Raw genomic sequence first — 13,968 nt, 5'->3', positions numbered from 1 at the left:
AACCGATGAGGTTTGCCTACGTATCTCGCATCCGGTTAGAATCAGACCTGTATAGTTCGACCAGTTTTGACATAATTGGGAAAATATGATATTAACTCACTTTCATTTATTATTTTTTTTAAATACATTTTCTTTTCCTCTTTTTTTTCAAAAGTTTTTTCAGAGTTACGATGCATTTTCAAATACCGAGGTTTTCAAAATCGGATGAATTCTCTATCCTCCCTCACTCTTGGTTTTTTTATTGGTTTAATTTCCTTAGCTGATAAACATACAAGCCAAAGAAAATAAATGTACAAATAGCACGTAAGATGCATCAGGATGGCCTTTCATTTCGGGTACACCTGCCCTAGACAGACTCAACCCCTGTGTTGAGTCCCCAAAGTCCAATGCACGTGATGCAAACAAACATTCCTACTAGGGATCCGGCATGAGGTTATGTTATTCTAGGTTTAAGCCTGGGGTTGTGTTCTAGACATGGCTTACCCAAGCGGACAGCTCGAGCCGAGGTGGGGGCAACGTATCGGGAGCACAAAAGTCTACTTGGCCTTGTTGCTGACCCAGCGTCGTTCTATTTGGTATGACTTCTAACAGAAAAGTGGGTCACGCATACGTGTGCACCACATTTTTAGAAGACTCAGAAGGGAGGCGTAAGAAGACAGTTTAATACAGTTCAAATAATATCAAAACGGTAAATAAGCGGCAATTAGAACATTAGGTCCACAAATACAGTAATATCAACAAACAATAAAGCCAAGCATAAATCATATTAACAATCTCGAATTCTTGAACCCTGAACCAGAAGTTCTGGGTTCTTGATCCACAGCAGAGTCACCAGAGCTGTCACACCTCTTTTTTCCCGAAAGGGGGATATAAGGGAGTTTTCCCAATTAAAGTGACAATAACCAAAACGGGATTATTTATTCAAATTCAGAGTCGTCACTTGGGATAATTTATGGTGTCCCAAGTCACCGGTTTAAAATTCCGAATCGAGGAAGTTTGTGGCTCAATCAGCCTTACCCCAACTGGAGATCTTTGCTTAGGTGACCTTTTCTGAAATCTTGAATGACTTCCTGCTTTTTGAGCAATTTGTCTGTCAAAGAAAATCACAAGTTATCTTTGCTTGCGCCAAGTTGGCTGACAAGAGTCTATTGGGGAATCCTTTGCATGAATCCTCAAGACATGTTGACAGTAACAACCTAGTGTTGGCCAAATTTATTTTGTTCAACTGAAAAGCTGGTAGCAGATTTAGAAATTTTTTCTTGCTTATTTTGACAAGGACGGACTCAGAGTGAAGGACACAATGATGCAAAAAAATAATATTAACAAGAAATGCCCCTGTCGGGGAGTACAAAAAGGAAGAATTTATTTTTTTCTTTTTTTTCTTTTTTTTACTGTAACTAGCCTTAATGATCATGACATGCATTTTGGACTTAACGGCCTGAACTATCAAACTGATCCAATATTTCCTTTTACCATTCTTATGACCTTTGAAGTCGGGCTTGTTCGTGTCAACCCTTTGCATCAGCTTCACGACTCATATGTGACTAGTGGTGCCTCGAGGGGTTTTCACCAACAAGTCTCTCTCATTTATTTATCTCTTCTTACCATCGCCTTACAGTGCCCGTGAGGGTTTTCACTAGTAAGACTCTCATTTTTTTCTTTTGCTTTCTTGTGTGAGCAACTTGACAGTGTTCTATGTCGTGTGACAATTGTTTCTCATTGCATGCGTCTCTTGGCATTCTTGAAGGCTGATTAGGAGGTCTTTATTTGGAAGGTTTTTGGATAGGGTTGAAAAGAAAGGACGGCATGAAGGTTCAAAGTAGACTTAAAATGAGGGGTTGTGGAGTTACAACTCTTAGAATCGACCCTTTTAAAAGTAAAATAAAATCTTTGCCCCAGTTTCAAATACTGAGGATTTTATGGATTTATTTTTGAATTCTTATTTGGTTGGACCGAACGGTGTAAGGCTGCCTACGTATCTTTTTTTAAAGGAATCAGGTCTAACGTAGTTCAAGCATCTCACCTAAACTATTTTTCATCTTTCTTTCTGTTTTTTCTTCTTTTCTTTTTTTTCTTTTTGTTTTCAAAACAAGTTTCCCCAGCTTCTATTTTATTGAGGGCATGGATCTTTGACAATTCTTTTCTTCTTCTTTTTTTTTTACTTAGAACTTTCTAAAAGCTGCCCCAGTTTGTACTCTTGGGACATGGACTTTTTTCTTTTTTGCGATTCTAAACTTGATTCCAAAAGAGTGTGGTCAAAGAAAATAACACAGGCTCAAAAGGGGTAGCGAAGGATATAAAGTATTTGGATAGCAGAAAAAAGGCCTCCCAGCCTCAAGAACGCCAAACATAGTATCCTTTCGCAATCACGGCATTGATTAACATGCCTATCTTGTTGGTGAGTCGTGGTCTAAAGACACTTTCCATTTATTAATGTCAAACTCTCGACCAAGCTTCAATTGATTAAACATCCTCAAGTTCGATCTTCACAATGATTTGAAGGTGAATTTTACTCGACCTTAATTCCCAAATATTTCAACTCTTTATTCATCCTCAAAAATGTCTTGTTCTCAGTTATCCAATTCAAGCTTAAATCAATTTTCTAAGATCTGGCCAAAAATTCCGCATGCATGTCATATCACTAAAACTAGCGGGAACAGAACTAAGCATGGAATGACACAAAAGGACAGACTGTATTTCATTGACTAAACAACAAGACAACTAACTTAAAATCCGAGTTACAACCCTAAAATAACCCGGCTAATGAAAATAGCAACAAAACCAGACAAATAAGACTCACACAAACAGAATAGAGGTATAGAAGGGTTTGACTCAATAAAAACAAATAAACTCTAGATCACAACCTTGAAATAAACCAGATAATAGAAAAAGCATCAAAACAAGCTACTAAGATTCCTTCCTAGTGAGGAGAGAATGACTTTTCAATTGTTAAGCTTGACATTTAGCCACAAATTTGCTCATCAGAATCACCATGGCCTTCGCCAATTTCAGTCGACAAGTTCCAAAGAGGATTCTCATACTCCATGTCACCAGTCATCATCCCCACAAAGTGTGCTTCATCATGTGCAGGTAAAGGATTCTGTCTGATATTCCAGATGTCATTATCTTGGATCACAATTAGCTTTTCTTGGATCATCCTTTCTATTTCTCTTTTCAAATCCCGACAACTTTTAACATTGTGCCCCTGGGCATTGGAATGATATTCACACCTTTTAGATGGGTCAAAGCTTCTTGCACGTGGGTCTACATGATTTGGAGGAATGGGTGTAATCATGTCATAATGCTTTAACTTCTCAAATAAGATTGCATAGGACTCTCCTATTGGTGTAAAATTATCTTTCAACCTTTGTTCCCTTTTATACCGCTGGCTTGGATGTGGGTTATAGGGAACTTGAAAATTTTGTAGAGGTTGGTGAAGATTTTGTGATGCTCGTGCTCGCCTTCTTGGGTGATTTCGTGGCTAGACAACATACTGAGGTGGAGCAACAGAGTATTGTGAGTTCTGAGGTGGATAGTAATGCTCAGGAGCATCAGCAAAAAACAGACGAGGCTGGCCATACATTCGAGATGCTCTCCTAGGACCTCTTCTTGATCCTAATTTCAGCATGATTTCTTTGTCCTTCTCATTCGTGTCACTAAAATTATTAGATTCAATCTGGACAACCTGATTTGCAGCTTTGAGAACTGCTTGACTTATAATTCTTCCTGTCTTAAGGCCATTCTCAATCATTTTCCCAATTTTGATTGCTTCTGAGAAGGATTTACCCACTGCGGACATCATGATTTGAAAATAATCTGGCTCTTTAGCTTGAAGAAAGATAGTGATTAACTCGTGGTCATCCATGGGTGGCTTAACTCTAGCCGTTTGCTCTCTCCATATAATGGCATATTCCCTGAAACTTTCAGTTGGTTTCTTATTCAGGTTTGAAAGGGAATTGCGGTCTGGGGCGATGTCAATATTGTATTGGAACTGTTTGATAAAGGCCCGGGCCATATCGTCCTAGACATGCCAGTGAGAGGTGCTTTGATCCATAAACCATTAGGAGGCTACTCCCTTAAGGCTTTCCTCAAAATAAGCTATTAGCAATTCTTCATTTCTTCCTACATCTCTTAGTTGATTGCAATACCTTTTTAGGTGGGCTATTGGGTCTCCATGTCCATCATACTTTTCAAATTTGGGGATTTTGAAACCAAGTGGCAAACGAACATCTGGGAACATACATAGATCCTTGAAGGCAATACTCTTCTGACCTGCCAATCCTTGCATGTTTTTCAACAGTTGTTCTAAGTTTTTCAGTCTTTGGGTCATTTCTTCATGTGCCATCTTTCGGACAGGCTTCTCAATGTTTGCAGAAAGATCAAACAAGTACGAGTTGTACTCAGAAGAGTGGTACTGCTCTTGGTTGGTAGAAAATTGTGACTCATGAGTTTTCCTCTGCACCACCGTCGGTTGTGGGATAGTGAAGACGTGCATAACAGTAGTGGTTGTCTGATTGGTTGTCAATGGCAAACTATGGGAGCGCACAACAGAAGTTCTAGATGTAGTCGTATAGTTGGGATAATGACTGAACCCAGTTGGATAGGATTGATCAGACAATGAGACCGGCATGGCAGTAGTCAAGATGGATGTGAACTCTAGGAAACCATGAATAGGAAAAGGCGGTCCTTGGCCATTGGTGCATGCTTGACACATTTTAGTCATTTTCTGCTTCAGTACTGTATTTTCATCAACCAGAGTAGACTCTTGTTGAACCCTCTGTCACTAGGACTCTTGAGCACTCGTAACAACTTCGATGTCAGTTGTCATTTTCCCTTGGATTTTGTGTTGTCAGCTTATCACAAACCGACCACCTCAAACTTTCTTCACAATTCAAAATAAACAACATGTTAGAATGGTTACTCTTCTCTTTTTTTTCTTTTCTTTTTTTCTCTCCATTTTTTTAAACCATTCAATCGAACCTGATATTGGTTGCCTACGCATCATGACGCTGCATGGATCAGATCTTTGTGTAGTTCGGGAAGATTAGGAATAAAGTAAATAAGCTAAAAAAAATATTTGGATTTTGGACTTTTTCGAAAGTAATACTTAAAATGAATAAACAAAATATTTTTAGATTTCTATTTATTTATTTATTTGAGAATTTTTGAAAAGAAAGACTTCTAAAGAAGAAAGAAAATATTTTTTTAGATTTTTTATTTCGGTTTTTGTTTGATTTGTTTTTCGAAATTTTTGAAAGAAAGACTTCCAAAGAAGAAAGAAAATGTATTCATTTTTTTTTATTTCGAACCTTTTTATGGGGGGGGGGGGGGGTTCGAAAGAAAAACTTTTAAACAAGAAAGGAAATATTTTTGAATTTTTGGACTTTTATTTTGACTTTATGAAAGAAATACTTCTAAAGAAAACATTTTGAATCTTGAATTTTCTTTTCAATTTTTGAAAGAAGAATGAAAATAATTTTGGTTTATGAAAAGATATTGAAAGAAAATATTTTTTTATTTTTTTATTTAAAATTTGGGTCTAAAAGAAAGACTTTTCCAAAGAAGGAAATAAAGAAAAATATTTTTGGATTTTTTGAAAATTGTGGTCTCAAAGAAAGATTTTTCTAATGAAGGAAGTAAAGGAAAATATTTTTGCATTTTTTGAAAATTGTGGGCCGGAACCGATGAGGTTTGCCTACGTATCTCGCATCCCGTGAGAATCAGACCCGCATAGTTCGACCAGTTTTGACATAATTGGAAAAATATGATATTAACTCACTTTCATTTATTATTATTTTTTAAATACATTTTCTTTTCCTCTTTTTTTTTCAAAAGTTTTGCCAGAGTTACGATGCATTTTCAAATACCGAGGTTTTCAAAATCGGATGAATTCTCTATCCTACCTCACTTTTGGTTTTTCTATTGGTTTTATTTCCTTAGCTGATAAACATACAAGCCGAAGCAAATAAATGTGCAAATAGCACGTAAGATGCATCAGGATGACCTTTCATTTCAGGTACACCTGCCCTAGACAGACCCAACCCCTGTGTTGAGTCCCCAAAGTCCAATGCACGTGATGCAAACAAACATTCCTACTAGGGATCCGGCATGAGGTTATGTTATTCTAGTTTTAAACCTGGGGTTGTGTTCTAGACATGGCTTACCCAAGCGGACAGCTCGAGCCGAGGTGGGGGCAACATATCGGGAGCACGAAAGTCTACCTGGCCTTGTTGATGACCCAGCCTCATTCTATTTGGTATGACTTCTAACAGAAAAGTGGGCCACGCATACATATGCACCACATTTTTAGAAGACTCAGAAGGGAGGCGTAAGAAGACAGTTTAATACAGTTCAAATAATATCAAAACGGTAAATAAGCGGCAATTAGCACATTAGGTCCACAAATACAGTAATATCAACAAACAATAAAGCCAAGCATAAATCATATTAACAATCTCGAATTCTTGAACCCTGAACCAGAAGTTCTGGGTTCTTCATCCACAGCAGAGTCACCAGAGCTGTCACACCTCCTTTTTCCCGAAAGGGGGATATAAGGGAGTTTTCCCAATTAAAGTGACAATAACCAAAACGAGATTATTTATTCAAATTCAGAGTTGCCACTTGGGATAATTTATGGTGTCCCAAGTCACCGGTTTAAAATCCCGAATCGAGGAAGTTTGACTCTATTTCACAGTCTGCGAAACACAAAAATCTGGGTAAGGAATTCTGTTAATCCGGGAGAAGGTGTTATACATTTCCGGGTTTCATAGTTTTAGCACGGTCGCTTTAATCATACTTGGCTTAATTTAATTGTTTAACCACATGTTTTAGAACCTATGTTCATTTTTCTTTTACGGCTCTTAATCACTTGGTTATGAAATCACCTTGAAACGAGTCCCGCGTACGTGTACCCATTTTGTTTGGTACGTCAAAAATCATATCATGTCACACGTACATGTACATAATTAATGACACTTTATATTATTAAGAAAACTTTGCCAAAGTCGCGCGAATGAATACCTTGATTTATTTGATATCATAACTTTGTCACGCGTACGTGTACATAATCGCGATAATTTAAAACGCATCTAAAATACTCCACCGGTGTTCATTACTTTGTCGATACTGCCATGTTTTTGGTGTAATAATTACAAATTTATGATTGCAACTACTCCTCTAATTTAGGTCACATAACCTTGAATCATGGCATATACAAGTACTAATTTCAAAGAAGTAAAAGATTGGAATTTAAAGTTCTTCAAAGAATCAGTAGAGCTTGGTTTAAAGAAATTCACATTTTTGCTTTGAGTTTTGTTACTGATCGAAATGAATGAACAACACACTTAAACACGATCTAATATTAGTCTTCTATCATTGAATGTTTTATCAATTATCTAATGAATTCACATTTCAGAATGCAAATTGAGCTGCTCCGTAAAGAATTAAATATTAGCCCAAAGATCCAGATCTTGATATAATCAACTACAACGTCAACGAATATAATTCAAAAGCACTCGAGCCAAAATATCTCAAAATATATTACAAGAAATAAATCAACTATTGCTATGATTGACATCCATAATTTATAATTTTAACTCATTTGAGCATATCCCGTCAAATATTAGACAGAGAAATTAAGATTGAATCTTTACCAATACCATTTTTCGGCCGAATTGGAATAAGTTACTGGTTTTTATATACATTGACTTATTTCTATCAAAGAGCCAAAGACAAAATAAAACATTGAAGCTCAGAACAAATATAAAAAAGTGAAAAAAAATATTAAAAAATGCCCAAAGATAACATACCAAGCAAACGAAAGCACAAAAAAAGAGCAACAGAATCACGTTTAACTGGTATTCAAATAACTTCAGAAATAGACCATGTAGAGCTAAACAAAAACTACAGGGATTTCATGTGTACCTATGATTCAGGTGGCAGTAGAGTCACAAAAAAAAACCAATGAAGGCAGCAGAGAAAGAAGTCAGAGCTCAGCTAGCAGCAGTCAATGGATCCAGCAATCAACAACGAACATCTCTGGATTTCAACTTGAAAATCAGCTTCGAATCCTCCTCCATTTCTCCGTTTTCTTCTCTCTATTTTTTTCTTTGTATTTAAATTGAGATTTTTAGATTGTTTTCTTTAGGATAAATCAGTGAAGACGGGTGGAAGGTGTCTCGGCGGCGGCTTGGTATGGAGAAAGAGAGGCCAGTCGCTGCTGGGCATGAGGAAGGAGAGGGAAGGCTAGTGGCAGCCACTGTTATTTTTTAGGAGGGGGGGTCCAAAATTAGGTCTCTTAGGGTTTAATTAGAGGGAAAGGGTGTTGGGTTAAGGGTGATTGTGGAGTTAAATGGGTTGTGAAGATTTGGGCTTGCCAAAATTGTGCCATCTTCTTGCCCGAAATTGGACTAAAATTTTCTTGAATTAGCTAACAATTGGGCTTTTTAGAAAATTTGGATTTCATTAGCTAAAAGTCTAAGTGTTCCTTATATAAAATACTTATAAAAATGTAAGACTATTCCTAATTAATTAAGATAAACTTTTAAAATAGAATTAATTAAAAGTGAAACTATTTTTGATATTTTCGCAAGATTATACAAAAATAAGAATAAAGAAAAATATGTTAAAGTCATGGTAAGATTAAAATAATATTAATATAAAAATATCAATAATCTAAACTAAATAGAAATAAGATAAAACATGAAACTATTTTTGTATTTTTCAATTTTTGTGCCTTAAAAATAGAATTAAAATTAATAATAAAGTGAAATCCTATAGAAGTAAACTGAAATAAATATCCTAAAAATACTAGGACTATTAAAGGTAATTCTAATGTGCAGGTCAAAAAATTACATGTCTACACCCATTGTTGACCGCGAAAACCCCACCGCGGTCGCGAAGACCCCACTGCGGTCGCGAAGAGTCACCGCGGATCGCGAAGCTCACTTCAGAGACCTGCAACTCCTCTGAACCTGCAACAGTTATGTTCTAAGTCTAAATTAGCTCTATGGCCTATCCAAAACTCACCCGAGGCCTCGGGGCTCCAAACTAATCATGCACGCAAGTTTAAAAGTATCATACAGACTTGCTCGTGCGATCAAATCATCAAAATAATATCAACAACTACGAATTCAACCTCAAACTCATATAATTACTCAAGAATATTGAAATTTCCATTTTCTCTCAACTATAGGTCCGTTTTATACCAAACCACTTCCGATTCTTACCAAATTCCACAAATTCAACCAAATTATTATTTTAAACTTGTACCGGGCTCCGAAACCAAGATACGGGCCAGATACCATCAAGAAATTGCATTAATTAACGACCCGGTCGGTCATTTCATGAGTTACCTCTCTGTTTCCCCCATTTCTGCTTCTTATTGTCTTGTTCAGCTGTATTATATGTTACCGGGTTGATTGGTTCGGGTTCGGAGAGGTTTTGGTATGGTTTGAGACACTTACCAAAAGAAGCTCCCCCTCCCCCCAGTGTTCGAGGTTGATTGAAAAGAAGCCTTGAATACTTTGTTGAATGTTCCTTAGGTAGCATATAGGTGTTGCCTCGTTAAAAACCTTGTCGGTAAAACCCATTTGGGATAAAACCCGATCTAAGGGAAAAAGAGTGCAACGCATGCTTTCAAACCCAAGGCCTTAGAGATGATATATGCCTCCATATCTTCAATCGAACATCTGCAAGGAGTTAGTTTTAAATACAAATAGAAAAGGGGAGAAGGTCGTGCCTCAGCAGTATATCGCTTGAGCATCAATACATTCCAATTGTTTGGTAGTTTCTCGCCTTCCATTGTGCTAAGTTTGTAGGATCATTTCCCTACGATTCCGAGGACACGATACGGTCCTTCCCAACTAGGACCTAGCTTCCCTTCGTTTGGGTCTCGAGTGTTGAGAGTGATTTTCCTTAGACCAAGTCCCCGACTACGAAATATCGAAGGTTCGTTCTTCTGTTGTAATACCTTTTGATCCTTTGTTTTTGCGCGGCCATTCGAATCAATGTGGCCTCACGTTTTTCATCAAGTTGTTCGAGAGAAGTGTTCATATCTTCATGATTTGAGTCCTCGGTGGCATGCTGAAACCTAATGCTAGGTTCCCCGACTTCGATTGGGATCAATGATTCGGATCCGTATAACAAAGAAAATGGGGTCTCTCCCGTGCTCGACTTCGAAGTTGTTCGATATGCCCATAGCACCTCAGGCAATACTTCTCTCCATTTTCCCTTGGCATCATCTAACCTAAGTTTCGAATGATGGTTTTGTTTGTGGACTCGGCTGACCATTTGCACTTGGGTGGTAAGGTGCTGATAGAATCCTTTTGATTTTATGGTCCTCGAGGAATTTTGTTACTTTGCTGCCAATGAACTGCTTTCCATTGTCACACACTATTTCGGCGGTATACCAAAACGACATATGATGTGGTCCCATATGAAGTCGATAACTTCTTTTTGTTACAACCCATATTCACGTACGTTAGTTCATGCCGTAAGTTACTAGACGTAAATCCAAGAAGAGATTATCTTTGAGATGATAAGAAGTTAATCTTATTGGTCTTAAATGATACGAGGGTGTATAAGGGTGGTTATCAAGTATTAGAAGTTAAACGAATCAAGGATGTTGTAACCTGTAATTTCGGGTAAACCTAGAGGTACTTAATATACTCAAGAGGTTGTGTTTTAAGATATTTGAATCATATAATATTCATATCATAAGTCTTGAAGTCAAACGAGTTATGAAACAAAAATCGACAAAAGTTGTCGCAACTTACGCTCATAATTTTACTTAAACTTTAGGTCAAATGTTACTAAGATTTTCTCCTAATTTACTTTGAATTATGGGTTGATATACCCACCAAATTGAATATCTATGAGTTTAGTTTCTAACACATTTAACCGTTTGTCGATACTATATCGAAGAAAAGAGATATTTGCATTTTCACGAGACTATGCCAAGCACCTCTCTATGAGCCCCACATAGTCGGTTTAAGAGATATGGATATATATAATATGCCTAGAACCCCTTTTAAGTCATTATTTTTCAGTATATTCAAACCTTGGAACCCTAGAAACACTCTCTCAAGGTTCTCTCAAGATTCAAGACCCAAACAAAGGGCAAACAACACAAATTAAATGTCGGGAATCTCGTGGCGCTAGTAAGTTTGTTGTTTTTCTTGTTGTTGCTCATTTTTGTGTTGTTACAGCTCGAATGGGAGGTTTTCTTAAGGGGTTTATGTTCTGTAAATATTCCCTCAAGTTTTTAATATCAACTCTAGGTGATTTCAATCCTTCTAAAGTGATTCTAGTACCGAAAAACCCTAATTGATTGCTAGTTTCGCTTCCTTGTTGTTGTGGCACCATTGGAGGGATATTTCATGGACAATTAAGGTCAAGTTGGAGCTGTTCTTTCTGTTTAAAGGTGAGAAACCTCTTACACTTCATGTATTTAAGATTATCCAAGTTGCGGCTAAGTCATTGATGCTAGAACTTGTGAAATATATATCGAAAGGCTTGGTAGTAATGTTGTTGGTTGGTGGACTATTTTGGGAGGATCAATAAAATTAATATTGATGTTGTTTGGGTTGTTTGGTGATTTTTTTACTTGTGGGAATTCATATAAATAGGGTAGCTGATGTCTGTTTCATCGTAAAATAGGTTGTGGTCGGTACGTAATAGTTACGACACTTAAACGTTAACGATAGTGTCATTTCTCCTATTGTAGACTAAGGAGTCGTGATATTTGCATAGCTTGAGGTTGAGAAGTATATACAAGGTAAGTGACGCTATCCTTTTCCTTCTTTTGCATGACTCCGATTATACATGATGTAATGAACGAGCTTCCAAAGATACTCCACTCTTAGAAGCTAACAGTACTTAAATTGTCTCCCTTCTTATGGAGAGATTGATGTTGATGTTGCTTCTCTTATTCTTATGTTATAAATGTTGTTGGTACTTCCTGATACTTATAAGATTTATGATGAAGAGTTAGTCCTAATAACGTGTACAGAGGATACCGACCTTATGTCATTCCGAAAGGTTCAGAATATTATTCCAATGAGCCCAGCATGCATTATATTTATGTATCTATTTTACTCTACCAAGTTGCGCTATAGACGGCTGGGTACGACACCTATTGTGCAACCACTAATCATTTGGTTTTTACCGAGCTCCACGTGGCCGAGTGCGATTCTACCGAGCCTTATGATGGTCGGGTACATTTTTACCGAATCTTCTTTGAGGCCGGGTATGATATGATGATGATGATGCCCACAAAGGCGTGTGTTTTAAAAGTTTATGTATATATATGTCTGTATCATGCATTTTATGTCAGTAGCCCTCAGAGGTACCCAGATGTTACAGGTTGTAAATTTTTTATCCTTATTCACATTACTGTTCATACTTATGCTTTCCTGCCTTACATACTCAGTACTTTATTCGTATTGACGTCCTTTTTATTTGTGGATGTTGTTTGCCATGCTGCAGGTCCTAATAGACGGTTAGGCGCAGCTCCCCCACCAGAGTAGGCTGCCCAGTTCAGCGATTATTGGTGAGTTCCCTTCTTCGGACTTGTTGTGGTCTTGGTATGCATTTTTGTTATACATATTATGGGTATGTCGGGGCCTTGTTCCGGCTATGTTGCAACACTTATGTTTCTTTAGAGGCTCATAGACAGGTGTCGACTCATGTAGAGTTCGGTATGCCTTGTCGGCTGATTTTTGTTATATAGTCTTTCATGGCAGTGTGGTAGCTCGTAACTTATATATAGTTTCCTAACTGTCTGGTTATTCCATTTTAAGTATGTTCATGCTAGTATCTTTCATTGTTGGTTGTTCATGATCCATATCTACTATTTATATTGGTCTCGTCAACTCTTAAAGATAATAATGAAGGTTAGATAAAATGTACGTTGATGCTCGACAAGTATGGCTTGGGTGCTAGTCATGACCCTCCAGTTTGGGTCGTGACAAACTTGGTATCAGAGCAGGTCTGTCCTGGGGATTGTCTATGAGCCGTGTCTAGTAGAGTCTTGATTATGGATGTGTAGCGTGCCACATTTATAATCAGGAGGCTACATGACATTTAGGTTTATTACCTTCTTCCTGAATCTACATCATCGTAGAGTTGAGTCATAAGTGTTCGTCTCTAATATTCACCTTGTTTTCTTTCAGCAATGCCTTCGACTAGGAAGCAAGCGATTAGTAGACGGCTCGATACAGTTATGGGAGAGGGTACCAGTAGGTGCCCTAAGCCAGATTAGGCCAAAGTGAGGCTCAGAGTGAGATATTGTCCCATGCCTCATCTACTCCATCTCCTCCAAAGGATATTAGGAGGCACCCAGCACCTCCAGTTCCTCCGTCTGGCACTACAGAACAGGATATGCGGAGTGCTTTGTAGTTGTTGACTAGTTTGATTGCTGCTCAGGCTCAGAGGCAGAATACAGGTGTTGCTAATAAACTAGTTAGTACGAGAGTTTGTGATTTTATTAATTTAGACCCTCCAGTATTTACCGGATCAGACCCCAAGGAGGACCCGCAGACTTTTATTGACCAGGTTCATCGTACACTGTGGGATATGCATGCTAGTGATATGGAGGCAGTAGAGTTGGTTTCTTATCGGTTACGGGATTTAGCAGTTTTCTAGTATGATAGTTGGGAGAGATCCAAGGGTCTGAACGCTCCTTCAGCTGTGTGGAAGGAATTTTCTAGGGCCTTTCTTCGTCACTACTTGCCAGTTGAGATATGATGAGCTAGAGCTAATAAGTTCTTGAACCTTCGACAAGGTTATATGAGTGTGAAAGGGTATAGTATGCATTTTGATTCTTTAGCAAGGTATGCTCTCCATATGGCGGTAGAGATGAGCGATAGGGTGCACCTATTTGTGAATGGGCTGGGACCACATTTGATAAATGAGTGCCTCAATAGCCTCCTTGGTAGAGGGCATGGATATTTCCCATATTCAAGCTTA

Source organism: Nicotiana sylvestris, chromosome 1 (genome assembly GCF_000393655.2).
Source record: "Nicotiana sylvestris chromosome 1, ASM39365v2, whole genome shotgun sequence".
Classification (NCBI taxonomy): domain Eukaryota; kingdom Viridiplantae; phylum Streptophyta; class Magnoliopsida; order Solanales; family Solanaceae; genus Nicotiana; species Nicotiana sylvestris.
Note: the sequence above shows the minus strand (reverse complement) of the source record.